This window comes from Polistes dominula, unplaced genomic scaffold, assembly GCF_049000335.1.
Source record: "Polistes dominula isolate Pdom_NZ unplaced genomic scaffold, Pdom_raw_medaka contig_436, whole genome shotgun sequence".
Taxonomy (NCBI): Eukaryota; Metazoa; Arthropoda; class Insecta; order Hymenoptera; family Vespidae; genus Polistes; species Polistes dominula.
Window position 1 is genome coordinate 126,412 of NW_028301050.1, and position 15,666 is coordinate 142,077.

The window sequence follows — 15,666 nt, forward strand, 5'->3', positions numbered from 1 at the left end:
AAAGATGGGTGATCAGTCAGGAGAAACAAAAAACAGAAACCTGTAACTGTTGATCTGATCTTCAGATTGACGGAACAAAAGATTTTTTAACTGCCTCTTTACAGAAAAATTTTGGTAAAAACGTAATAAGGAGTTTAAAATCATAAATAATTTTGAATAAACAACAAATTTTTGTCTTTATGTTGCTATATATCTTTATGTTGTTATATATTTTTATTGCTTAGCATAAAAAATCACATTACTGGTATTTCTCATGCACGTGTAGTATTTTTTACGAGTAAAAATTACGCATAATCTCAAGTAAATATCCTGAAGATTTCGTATTTATTATCGTTCTGAAGAAATATAACTATCCAATCCATAGAAATTCATAGTTGTTTGGATTTTATCCCCAGAAGTTATACTGTTTGTAAATTTATTAGATCAATAAAACTTGTAAGCGGTAATATAGCCATTCAGTAAAAAACTAAGTTTTATATCCTGCAAACCGATTTGATGTAACAAAGTAACTGGACTAATAGGTAGGAGTTATAAGTCCGTATTCAATTTCAATTATAAGTCTGATTTCCGTTTTCATTTATAAGTTTAAATCTAATATTAATTAACATGTTCCGGGCTACGACAATATTTGAAGATTTTTTATTCAGGCTTTGTAGGGTATATACGAATCAAACTTTAAAGATGTTAATTTCTGATAGCTACTGAAAAATACAGTTAACTATAATTCCATATAAAATCTACTTCAGGTATAGAGTAAATATTTCGCGTTTTGCTCATTTTCTTAGGCTCATTAAGGTTCATTCTGATTTATACGCCGAAAAAAAGGCTACTTTCACGATTTTTTTTAGGCTTTGTAGGATACATATACATATGAAAGTTGTTGGGTATGATAAATACACTCTAGAAGTACAAGAAAAAAATGTTTTTTTATTGTTTTTAACTTTTTTTGACATTCAAAATGGCTGACAAACGTGAACCCGTTAAAAGTAGGTATGCTGTTGGCGGGCATCGAAATTTGAGAACGTGTGATCTAAAACAAAAAAATTAAACGGTTATCAATTAAGTATGACAATGGCTATCGGGTATGCTAAAACTATCAATTTTTATGAAAACAAACTAAAATGACGGCCATTTTTCGAAAAATAAAAAAATCAACGATTTTTTTCGCAGTTTTTTGTAAAAAAAAAAATAGTAAAAATTAATATTTTGACTTGGTTGTAGCATGCGAGATAGCCATTCATGTGTAGAGTATGTGGTTAAAATTTCAGAAGGATCGGTTGAGTAGTTAGTTAAATTTTTAAAAAGTCTGACTTTACCTTATTCTGCGATGCCTGCACCATATAGTATGCCTTCTGCTTCTTCAAAATACTCATCTTCTTCCACTCTAGCCTTTTTTCGTTGTGTCCTGGCTTCTATCAAAGCTTCTCCGCTCAAACGATTGGCTGAGCACACGCGCGTGTTGCCGCGGTTACTAGCGTAGTTGACTGCGATAGGGCCAAGTTTTATCACCAAAACGTGCATTATTTTCAGTATTGGATCAAAACCTTCGTTGAAGATACAAACTGCTAATTTAAAAGCTATTTCAACAATTTTATTTACCATTAAATAGGTGTTTAGGCACCATAGCCCAAACGCATTTATTGAAGCACTCATTATTATTTTTAATGTGTGGCCACCTAAACATCTTTCAAGTAATTCTGTTTTTGTCAGGTCAATATCAATGTTTTGTTTTTTGCTGCAATATTCATGCAGAGACATTTCCACTTACACCATCGCAGATGGTTTGTCTCCTCTATCTGTAATATCTCTATGTGTTTAAGTCGCAAAATAATATACTTAGACTGCTCGGATCGTTCTAAAACTTTTGTATGATAATTCTACATATGTCTACTTTCGAAAAATGCAAAAAAAAAAATTAATTTTTTCAAAATGATAAACCAGAATGAATCCTTAATATGAAAAAGTATATTTTTCTATTTGTAATCTTATTAAATTACAAATTCGTATTCGTCAGGAGTTCTTAGTCATTTCTGCAATCGCCTATCCTTTTACAGAGAAGATATAGTCGCTTTAGTGTCAATAACAGAAAGGATTTTTCCACCAAAATATTAACCTTCATATAAAAATATTATATGTTTATTAACATTTTTTTAGTGCTAAGTCATTTATTCTTGTCTAACATTTCTCTTCTTCTTAATGTATTTTTTCTTATAGGTTTTTTGTTATCTTCACTTTCCACATAATCGGGTATGTCATAGCTAATATTTGTAACACTCTCAGATGAATACTGTAAAACTTTTTTCGTTTTTTTTCGTTTCGGTTAACGTGCTTTAAGTTCTTTAGCTCTTTCCTGTTCTTCCTTATCTCTTTGCCTTTTCACAGCTCGCTTCTTTTTCAATCGTTCACTCTCTTCTTTCTTCTTCATCTTGTGGAAAAAATACTATTCAAACAGCTTCCCATCTTGTTTAGAATTGGAGGAGGTCCCATGTCTCTTTCTATAGGTGATTTACCTTCTCCCTTATATTTAAAAGTAATTTTTGACACGCCAAATTTTCGTGCAAATATTCTTATAGACATTTTTTGTAATGTAACATCTTCAATCACTGCCTCCTCCCCTTGCTTTTTAAAAATAATTTCAGAAAGCATCCTTGATAGAAGGTATCTTCAGTTCAATAATATAATAATCTATAAATTTATTGCATATTTAAGTATACTTTACCATTTTCTTGATTTTTATTTACATAATAATGTAATGATATATGATAGTGAAAACTAAATGACGTCAATAATTAACCTCAGATTAAGGTAATAGTTGACCGTGTAGTTATCGACTAAAATACATTATACAATAAAATGTAACTGTTCTGTTATTCGTATCTAATAAAATTATGTGTAAAATAAATACAATATAATTAGTACATAAATTTGACTAATTGACCATGTATGTTAACTTCTAAAAACAATCAGAATGATACGATTCGGTAGTTGACCCCTCGGTTAATTAAATTTCTGATATTGGAATGCGAATACAATGTGTTTAATGAATATGAACTTTCATATAGCAATTAAAATAGTTAAAACTTTAGACATAAAGAGTCAAAAGTAAATAATAAACTACTTATCGTTAACTACGCACGTATTCTTAACGAAATCATTAAGAAAATTACAGTGTGGAGGAATACGACTGTCGTTACTGATATATTAATCATTCATAGTTACAATAAACAATCGTATCCCAACAAACGTACAATAGCATTCCATCATGCGATAAATGATGTACAATGCGGTAAATGACGTAGCTCATCTACCGAATTTTTTTCGAAAGGCCAGTATTTACAGAAAGTTTAATTTTCACGTTTTAGTAAAAAATGGTCAATTTGTGGCACATAGTCAACGACTGGTGTCTTCAATCTATGCCTTACATTTTTTCAATACTACAGTATAAAGTTTTAATTAGTAGGAAAGAATATATACATTTTAATATGCATGAGACAACAAAGCAATAAAATTTTAATTTTTAGGGAATTATTTTAAATTTAACAAAAATTTTTTATTTTACAATGAGAATTCCAAATAGCCTGAACGGAAAGTGCAGCGGGGCCGGGGGGGTGTCCCACACGGCATGGAACATTTAAATAAGTCCGTATACTGTTTAGTACAATTAGTAAAACATTTATAACAATGATTAGTAACGTAATATAATAAATTTAAGATAAACGAATTTGAGAGTTAAAAGAGTGTTATTACTATCCACAACTAGAAATATTCTATTTGTATTGGTCGAATCAGAGCCAGAGACCTTTTCCTCAAGAAGCAGCAGAAAAAGGAAACCATCTTTTAATAATCTTAATTATCAACCTATCTCTTGTAATAAAATCCTAATAGATTTGATTCTCTTTAACTTCCCTGTTTTTTTTAGTTATTATATCCGAATCACATCACTTACAAAATCGCCCACAATTCTTTAGGTCATTCTCTGGTAAGGGCTTCACTGCTTGATCAAGAAGAGACCACGCTTTTTTTATTACTTCACAGGACGTAACACTAAACTCATATTCAAAATGTGCTCCTTTATCCTGTAAAAGTTCGCACCTCAGTCTGGGAGGTTCTAGTAGGGAGTTTCGATGTTCTAATATTCCTGTCTCCCAACCTTTCAAATCGATACTAAGTATTTCTGGATTTATTAGGACCTTGATAAAATTCTAGCTCTTTCTTAAAAGATTCACTCCATGCATGGGACTTCAAATGGTAACGCATCTGCCAGAAAATACTGTATCTAACCTTCAATTTCAATGTATAGTTATTAACTATAGTGTAAACAAAGTATTTTTTTATTGGTTCTGAAAATGTTTACTTTTGTGTTAAATAAAGTGTATTTGTGAAGAATTTTATTGCACTATTTTATTCAAAAGAAATTTTCAGCTGAAGCACACAGAATTTTTGTTGAGACTTATGGTAATAAAGATCTGTCGGATATGAAATCAAAGACTGGTCTCGACTCTTAAAAAATATTGATTTTTAACTTGTGGATAAAGAACATTCCTGTGCACCAAAGAAGTTTGAAGATAAAGAATTGAAGGAATTACTTGATTAGGATCAATGTCAAACGCTAGCAAAACTTGGAAAAACATTGCAAGTAGATTAGTTACCAGTTTTAAAATGCTTAAAACAGTTAGGAATGCCAGAACAGCGAGTTAGAACAGTTAGAACAGCGAGAACTTATTCAAGGTCCAAATATATAATATCATTTTTTCCTGATCCTTAAATCTTATCTCACCGACAGAAAATTTATAGTGAAGTAATAAAATTAACTAACAATACCTAATCTAATTTTATCCGGTGTTCCTTAAGACAGTGTTCTTGGACCCTTACTTTGTCCAATCTAGCCAGCGGACTTTACCTATCTCAGAGAAAAGTAACTACGCCTAAATTTCCGTACGACACAGCTCTGTTAGCATTGCAAACCGATCCTCAAAACGCGACTAAAATCCTCTAAGGTCATCTGTACGTGCTAGAAAAATGGTACCAAAAGTGGTAAATTAGTATAAATAAATAAAAACATGTGAGCAGGTCACACGTGTTAGAAGTGAAACCTTTAAAAATCTAAGTTTCGAGTGAATGAGACGAATGCACAGTTTCAAGAGTAAGATAATTGTAGGATTTATTTATTATAATATTATTGCCATATATAATAAAAGTCACCGGTATGGTTTCTGGGTGGAATAGCTGATAAAATGTACACTTTTCCAAATTCAAGCAATAAAAATCGTAACCCTTGCATAGCGGCCCGTCACTCCGTTGCCTATCCGTATACAGGCTCTGTTGCCTATTTGTATACAGGCTCCGTTGCTTCGCCATCTACCAGTTCGTTGCCTGAACCACCCATTTCCTTTCAAATCACTCCCTATTCTAGTTTACACTTCAATAAATCAGATCATAAACATCGATGCTTCACAATGCCTAAGCACACATTTTCCCCTGTGTTCATAAATGGGTCAATAATATAAACTAAAGATTTAATCAAATATTTAGGTATGCTACTAGATAAAATGCGAACATAGAAACAAAACATCCAATCCAATACAACTTATAGAGAGGAAAGAGTGAGAATCCCATATTGACTCATTAGCAGAGCTTTTAAATTAAGCCTAAAGCCTTAATTAAGCCTTGCTATATTTAAGATTTTCCTAAAACCTTTATTAACTTAGGAAATTCAACTATGAAGAACTGCTGATAACTCAAACATCGAAATTTTATAGAGATCCAATAAAAAAACAGCGAAAAATTTGCTATGCCTAAGTGTGTAATTAATTAAAGTATTTATGAAAATCAAAGAATACCTACAATAAAAAAAGAAATTGTATTCTTCAGTGAAAGTTATAACTTCCATTTAACCAAACATTAAAACCCTATAGTAAAAAATTTGATGGAAAATACCAATATAGTACGAAGACAAGAAATGTTCTATTCTTTTTATTTAGAAACAAGATTTAGTCAATTGTTAATTTTGTTTGTTAACAGAGTTATGTATGTTTACACTTATCATTGTGATATCTTTTCTACTTATAATTCATATCAATTTACAACTTTAGCTTCAATTACTTATTATTTTCCCAGAAAATTGATTGTATTATCCTTTACTAATTAGAAAAAAAGCCATTAGTACCTTTCCCTTTTGCAATATTGTTTAATAGTATCATAAATTATAATACATGTATAAGTACCTTTAAAGTGTTATTTAGAACAAACACTTTTTGTCTATGATATTTATAAAACTAAAAAACAAGTCATTTTGAGTCAGAATAACATTCAAAGAAAGTTCTGTATCGTGTTTCTTCATAACGTGCATTAGGAATCGTTCCTTATAGTTGGTTTAAATAATTTACTTGCTTAAGTGTTTTATTTATTTTTGGATTATCTATGCAAATAAATCCATAAATAGGATTTATATTCATGCAGAAAATATAAGAGAAATAAACCAGAAAGAACATACGGAAATTAAAACCATATATATCTGAATAATTCCAGTTACAAGCATCTGTATAAATTTTAATTTTTTTGTCAGGCAATACTTTGACCAATAAAAAACGTTGTTGTGAACTCAATGTAAAATTGAAACGTCATGCTGCTATCTTTAAAAGAAACATCAGTAAATAGTTTACTTAGTAAACATTGTATTGGTTTTGGTATCCATTAACCTGTATTGTTGCATACCTATAACTTGATTTCTTTGTTTGGATGGAAAATTTACAACTTCCTGATGACCTTAACGGCAACTCAAAAATACAATTGTTTCAGGAAACACAGGAAATTCGCAAGATACACGTTGACCATTTCATTTACAATAAGCATCTGTTGATGCTGAAGCCAATAATTTGCAACTTATTTCTATAATGATGTATAAAACATTAAGGAAGTAAAAAATATTAAAGAAAAAAATCCGTAAAGATATTGGTATACTTCTAATTTTCATTACGTTTAAATTTTAAATCTTTCGATTATAGAATCTAGAATATTTTACCAATTTCTTTCTTGAACATAAAATACATCACCAGAACCTCTTCTTTCGTACTTCAGATTACAATTGTTAATCAAATGAGAATCTCTGACTAATTCTACAATTTCATTCACAGCATAGTTTTTTTGTTTTTAGCAATACCGCATGTGTAATAGATAATAACCATTCTTAGGATCCGGAGGCGCCGTACAAACAGTGAGATTTTGATTCGATAGGGAAAATGTTATAGTGTTTGATCACAATATGAAGAAAATGGTTAAGATGTTTCTTATTGGCAAAGTATATCCCTTACTCAGTTTATATGAGTAGATATACAAGTGTAAAGAGAATAGGAATGATAATCACAAATCGTTATAGCACTCATTATATTTTCACTAAGAGACAAACTAACAACACATCTTAGAAACCATAAATTTCTAGTCTCGAAAACCAATACTCCACCGCTATCCTCATTACAGACAGATGTTCCTGCAATACAAATAATAATTGCAAGGTAAAGCATTTGAATATGTTCATTTTCCTTTATTAATTTTGATTCGTTAGAAGCCATTCGTTTAGCTAGCACAAAATTTATCCATCGCTATAAACTTTGTAGCTTCAACACGGTTTTTTGAAGATTTGCATTGATCACGAGGAACATAGGGCAATGATACTGATTGCAGAAAAAAACTGCATTATCCTTCAGTGGTTCTTCCAAATCCTGAAACTAACCATATTCCAGACTCAAATAAATTACAATTTAAACACGCTAGCTGGTACTAACCAAAATGACAATACAAATGGCCTTTCGATTTCCAAGATTTCCAATGTCATTAGTTTGATTTTCTTTGTAGTCCACAGAACTATAAGGAGCGTCAATGTCTTTAACTGAAAAAAAAATATATTATCAACTTTTTCTGTAATTAATGTATTACTAGCCTAAACACAATTTCCGATTGAAATATTTGATTTTATGTTAATAAAAATTATTTCCTAGTTTCCATACTTTGGCCTTTTTAACGAATGTCTCATCACCGAAGTCAAATTCATAATCGCGATAAATGTTTCCAGTTGCCACGAAATACTTATTTAAGTTCTCTATCCTTCGATTCGTTTCGTAGTAGATGCAAAGTGCTAGGCGAAGAAGAATGTAAAGAACATCGTAATCGTTGTGCTTTTCTATGACATGCATTGCTACATATAATTTGATCTTCTTGTTTAGATTAAAAATTTCTATATTTCTGATAATTCTGGCTACAATTTAACAATAAGATTGTTCCAGACATCACAGAAGATTTGCAAGATACCCGTTGACCATTTAATGTACAGTCAGCGTCCATTAATGCTGAAGCCAATGATTTTTAACGAATTCCTAAAATAATATAAGAATCATTAAGAAAATAATTAAAAAGTAAATAATTGTCGTAATAAAACTAAAGTTCCTATTTTTACCAATACAAACTGGAATATTTGACCAATTTCCTTCTCGATCACAAAATATATTACCAGAACCGCTTATCTGGTAGTAGAGATTACAGGTGTAAATTAAATGAGACAAGGCTGGTAATTTTGAACCCTCCTGCACGTCACAATGGCTTTTTTGCGATTGGCATTGCAACTTATACGATTGCCGATAATTATTTCCTTGCTGGGGAGGTACTATTCAAATATTTGCTTGTATTGTCACACTTGTAGCAGAAATGGACAATAAGAAATCTGTGAAATAAAAGCAAAAGTTTTACTATTTGATCATTTATCAACTAAGTATACCATTCAAGACCACAACTTTTTTCGAACACAGTTCCCAGGAGCAATTTTTTTTTCTTTAAATTGTTCATTTTTAATAAAAATATTGGCTTACTATGGAAATCCCTCGAATCGTAAGTGAATTCGCACAAACAAGTTGATTGCACACCATGTGTGCAGCTCGATTCTCAGAAAATGTTTATTACGAGGAGCAGGTAAAACACCATTTGTGCAATGTAAGTAGTTAAATAATATAAAATCATTAATATGCTTTCAATAATAAAGAACAGAATATAATAAAAAGAAAATTTTATAAGAAATAGTAAAAAGTCCAAAAAAAAAAAAAGAAACTAGTAGAATAATGAAGAAAATAATATAAATGAAAAAGAAAATTTTAGAAAAAAGTCTAAAGTTAATAAAGTAAAATGTAACTTACGTAATGAAAAAGAAAATATAATTTGTAAATAGATTGTTAGAAAATAGTACACTGATTGTAAAGTAAAAAATTGCATTAAAATTTTTAAAAAGGTAGATTTCGATAATCTAAACAAAAATTTTTTTTTGTCTTGGTATGCATGAAAATCAATGCTAAATTTTGTTTTTCTATATTTTAAAGATAGTATTTACAAGAAAAATGTCTTATCTCGGCGACTACTTTACTCATAATAACTGATAATAATTCATTATTATTATTGCAAATACGATGTGCAAGTGGTTTCGAATGTGGTATTCTACAAAAATCATGAAGAACAAATAAAAGTATTTTAAAAATTGAAAAGGTGTTTTTCTATTTGCTCGTAAGTTAACGCGTAAGTCACGAGTTGAATATTACAGTTTGCAATTGATCTTATCATGATACTTGTTTTCTTCGTTCAAGATAAATAATATTATCCATTGAGTTTAAAAGGGCGTTTTATAATCTTACATAAAACTGGTTTCTGATTTCTTGGAATGAGAGACGTCGTATATTACGCATTAAATCAATTATTAATCTATTAGACTAAATAAATATTATGTTGATTTTCCAAAATAACTTTGTCTTTTGCTTCACACGTTCTACGTACCTACCTTGTAATCTCTCCCGTTTTTCGACTTTATCCAACATGAGTTCCCTAAGGTAGTCCCCACCCGGAGATCCGAATGGGGGACTAGTTTATTTCCTAAAAATTATATCCCAGTAGAATCCACGGCGGTATTTTTTGCTGCTTGATAAAGTCGTTTTACGGAGTGGGCATCTCATACCTACCCACATAACACGAAAGGTTTTGAAATTTTTCAGCGAAAGTTTTCATAAAATATTTCCAAAAAATCTTTCAGAGACCTTGCAGGCATCTTTCTAAAATATTTTGAAAATGATTCATAAAAGATTTTACAAAAATATTTTTAAAACATTTCTAAAATATTTTACCCATAGAGTAATTAAAATGTTTAAAAATATTTCTATGAAACCTTGCAGAAACCTTGCAAAAAGATTTTATAAAAATATTTCAAGGATGTTTTTAAGAATATTACCAAAATAATTCATGAAATGTTGCAGAAAGGTTTTCAACCGTTTTAAAAAATTATTTTTTCAAAATGTGTTTTAAATCTTGTAGTAATCTTTTAAATAATAATTTCTCAAAACATTTTTAAAAACTTTCTTGAAATCTTTTGCGATATTTTCTGAAAACATTTCTGAACTATTTCAAAAAAATATAATGTTTCGCAAAACCTTGATGAAAAAAAATTACAATAAAACCTTGCAGAAACCTTTTGAAAAGATTTCACACAATATTTCAAAAAAGTTTGTAAAAATATTATGAAAAATATGTCCAAAACATTTTAAACATATTTATAGAAACCTTTAAGGGGACACGTCAACAAAAAAAATCGATTTTTTTTTTCAAAATTTTGAAAGAATACTATTACAAAAATAATCCCTCAAATTTTAGTAACGATCCGCGCATTATTTACGAAACTGTAGTAGTTTTAAGCGAAGCGCGCTGTAGCGCGGCCAGATCAGGTATACGAGCCACTGCGCGCTAGTGATTCAAGTAAAGTTAGTGCGTCGGCAAAAGAAATTAAAAACACAAAAAGATTTTGAAGTGCCAAAAAGTGATATGACTATACATCGAATTATTAACCTTTTTACGGTTTTTTTCAGCACTTTTGAAACTTGTTAGGTGTGCAAAGTGTAGTTCAAAAGTTGTTTTTGAAGTTGCGAAAGAACGCGGATTGGGCTTTAACATCGCTCTGACTTGTGAACTGTGCAATACTACTGACTACATACCATCTTGTGCAATGATCGGAAAAAGCTATGAAGTTAATCAACGCTTCATATTAGTAATGCGTGTACTCGGAATTGGCATGAGAGGCGTGGATAAGTTTTGAGCGTTGATGGATTTACCGAAATTTTTAAGTCAAAATACTTATCAGTCGCTTCTCCAGATTATATACGTGGGAGCGAAAAACATGGCTGATTATTTTATGCGGAAAGCATGTGGCATATTCGAGTTTTTAAAACGGTTGCCCTCGCTGCGTCCATACCAATTATCCGATCCTTACCAAATTTTGTACAGTAATACTAGATACACGTATCTAGGGAATGAACGAAAGGATTTGTCGATAAAATAAAAATTTTTTTTTACGAAAACTCGGCGATTTTTCTGCAAAAATGTCAATTTTTTTTCATAAAAAGTCGACTTTTTTGAGAAAAATTAAAAAATCAAAATTTCCTTCTGTTCATTTCCTGCGTCAACATCTTTACTAAAGGATAGCACTCGGTTTTTTTGTTTCAGATGAGCCAATTTTTGTCAGTTAGGGCAACCGAAAACCACCTTTTTTTTTGATTCTTAAAAAAGTGGCCATAGACAACACAATTTACAATATTTTTTAACAAACAAAATTGTGAATATAGTTCAGATATATAACTCACTTATACCAAAAATTTGTATCGATAATAATAAAACTGGCTGCAAAAAAAATTCACAAAAAAACCGCTTTTTTTCTACACTCGAAGGTGACGTGTCCCCTTAAGGCCGGCGATACATGTAAACGCCTAAATTTTGACCGTTTTTCAGAGGCTTATTTAAAATGGAAGGAATAAATAAAGCGTTTGGAAACTTAGCATGTTTATTTATTACATATTAAAATATAAGAATCTGATTTTAAAAAAATTTTTTTTTTTCAAAATGGCCGCTGTAATAACCAAACTCCTGAGGCCCTCGCGGCGAAGCGCATCAATCATGGTAATTTTTAACTTTAGTTACAGAACTCTAAAATTAAAAAAAGGGTCGGAGCGTTTTTATAATACATGTATCTTTTAGTTGAACTAAGGAAAAACTAAAAAGTCAAAAAATTGTAAATTGGCACGACTCAGACACAAAGAGTCTGATTTTTGACCCTTTTTTTTAACGATTTTTGGGTCAAAAATTGCAATTTTTGAAAATTTTGGTGGCACTCTTAAAATTTAACTAGAAGCTAATACTATAAAGAAAATGTGTGCTAAAGTTCATAAGAATCGGTTGAGAACTTTTTTGAGTTATCTTGCTCGTGATTTTCAAAAAAGTCGTTTTGAGAAAAACGCGTTCAAAGTTTAGCGTTCGCGTCTAGCGCCGAGTTGAGGCGGAGCCCTTAAATGAATTTTTTAATCGATACATAATGCGAATTTCATTCTAAAAATTTACGGATATATTTTTGAGATATTAAACTATTTATGAAAAAAAAAATTTTATTTTTTTTTTTATTTTACTTGTATCGCCGGCCTTAACAAAACATGACGATAAGGTTTCATAAAATCTTCCAAAAACCTTCTGTAGGACGAGCGCCTCCATGCCAAACTTATGAGGCATTCGTAAGAAGTACTTATCGGTAACCCTGAATAGCTTAATTGGTTAAAGAGCAGTCGCGCCGGGAAGCGAAAGATCCGTGGTTCCGAATCCCGTCGGTCCAGTCAGTCAGCGGTCCAATTTTTATCACGAATCCCACACAAGGGGCTCAGCCGAGATTGGAGGGTCTGTTTCGAAATATGTTCCGCAGTCTTACAACGCCACGAAAAAAAAATTCGGTCATTCGTGAGAAGGATTTGATCGGTGAGTCCTGGCTGAAGAAGCTCTCAATTGTCTTTTTTGAAAAAATTTCAAAAATGTTTTCTAGAAACCTTTCGCAAAATATAGTGAAAAGATTTTTAAAAATCTTTCAAAAACCTTTTTAGAAATCTTTTGCAAGTTTCTGAACGAGGACATTTTCACCTTGTAGAAATATTTTTTAGAAACCTTTTTGAAAGACTTAAAGCTTTCTAAGAAATGTTTTAGAAAGATTTTAGAGAGTTTTTATGTTATGTGGGTACTCCCAACCTCTAAATATGAAGGCTACTTCCAATCGGCTGTCCGCGACTGCATAATCAATTTATTCGCAACTATCCTCCGTCCCTATATAGGACAAACATTCCCTTCCTCTATCCGCAATCTGAGAACGCGTTGTGTCGTGGAGACTGGGACCTATCCGCCCCGGGGACCACTAACAAACTAATTTTCCATCCCCGAGACTAGTAGCTGTTATGCTAACACAGTGTTTTTATAAAAAAAAAAAAAGAAAAATAGGTTATCTTCTGTTCTTACATCTTTTTTTAGTTTTAAAAATTATTAAGTTTACACGATGGATAGGGAGAATGAAAATCGAGTTAATCTTTAAAAAAATCATGTGCGCAAATCACAAGTGTTAGAAGTGAAACCTTCAAAAATCTACGTTTCGAAAGAATAATGCACAGTTTCAAGAGTAAGACAATTGTAGCAATTATTTATTATATTATTATTACTATATATAATAAAAATCACACCGGTATGGTCTCTGGGTGGAATAGCCGATAAAAAGTGCACTTTTAACAATTCAAGCAATAAAAACGGAATGCTGAATACGATAGTTATAAATAGTCACCAAAATGGTAGGATGTTTATCAAAAAAAATATAATTCGTCAGAAATTAAGTAAATATAAATAATCCTTTTTTTGAAACACAGGTATAAATTTTTTTTTAAGTGAAAACTTTTTTAAAATAGGAGTGATCTGAAAAGTAAATAAACGGAAACGGAGCTATGTAACGAAGCTATGAAACGGCTGCCATACTAAATAATGAGAGAAAAAGAGACAAACAAAGGATTTAGACTGCGAGGGAATGAGACGGAATATAGCTATACAGTTTTTCCTATTCTCGGTCTCCTCTTTATGCTATGCTTCGTAGTTATCGCTCCTGGTTGTATATGTGTGTGTTTGTGTGCGACTGCATACTACAAAGAGTAAACACACATATTCTTTCGATACTCGAAATGTTTGTAGGTAAGAGCGATAGAAGGGTAAAAGAATAAACAGAGATAAGCACGTAGGTATGCGACAAAAGTATAAGGTTCAAACGGACCGACGGTCGAAATAAAGAAAGAAGGTGCGTGGTCTGTTTTTATTCTACTAAACGTGTCATTTCTTTTCTATTTAAAAATGTTTCTATTTTATTGAAAAATTATTATTAAATTATTATTTATTTCACAAATATTATAATTAACAATTATGAAATATATAGAATATAATAATTGTATTGTCTGCAATACTTTACAAAAAAATGAAATGATTATCAGATATATCAGAGAAAAAAATTTACACAACATTTTAGAATATTTTTCTTATAAATATCCAAAGACATGTTTTTTATTTATAATGTTTGCGTATTTAGAAAATTTATACAAAATTTTCAATAAAATAGAAAAGTTTTTAAATACAAGAATCTAGACACGTGACAAAAACAAATAAACTTTATTTACTTTATATTTCCAATAAGAATAAAATAATATAACTTATTTTACAAATATGCAAAATAAAATATAGATAATAAATTTTTAAACAAATTTGCAATATTATAAAATAAAACAACCAAAATAGAAATAGATTTTAAAATCGTTGTAATTCAAAACCCGATGAAACGAAAAATATATGACCACAATTGTTCCCTTTTTTTACAGCATCTACAACACAAAAAGAAACACTTGTGTATGCTAACTATCATAAAGATATCTCACATTCACAGAAAGTGTGAAAAGTGTAAGAGAAAAAAATTCATCTACCTGAGTTTCAAAAAAATATATATTATATTTACTTGGATTAGAGGACGACGTATTTTTCTATCGACAAATATTCTACAATTTTCGTCTCTATCTATGGCTATCGCATTCAGCATTCCATCTTGATTGATAGAATTTGGAAAATATTAGTTTTTGTCAGCTTCCTACACCCCAAGGTTGGTGTCTTATCATGAGAAAAGAATTATAAAAAACAGGGAAGGTCTGTTGAAATTCGATCTACATTTAATATCTTTATTATCGATGCGATAATATTCATGCCTATAGTTTTTTTTTACAACTAGTCATATCTTTTTTATTTAAAAATGTTTCTATTTTATTGAAAAATTCGAATTAAATTACTTATTTCACAAATATTATAATAAATGATTATGAAGTATATAGAATATATAATAATTTTATGGTCTGAAATATTTAAAAAAAAAAAAGGATTACCAGATACATCAGAGAAAAAGAATTAGAGAATACTGTGGAATAAATGAGGAGCAGCTGACAAATTCCATTCAAAAGCAAGTAAATTACTGTTATATTTTTATTTTGCTTCTTTATAAAATATATTTGATGCATAAAGACAAAATATGTCTATTAAATTTGATTTTTATATGTTTTTTATAAAAAATATCCAAAGAGATGTACTGACCCATGCATATATGAAAAATATATTATAAATTGTGATATTTGCGTATTTAAGAAACATATATTAATTTTTCAATAAAATAAAAACATTTTTAAGATGTTAAACGCCCAGTGTGAATCAGTAGAGCTTACCACGGAGCTGAAATTTAGACTCGTAGTTTACACAGTTCTATAAGCTGAGAGA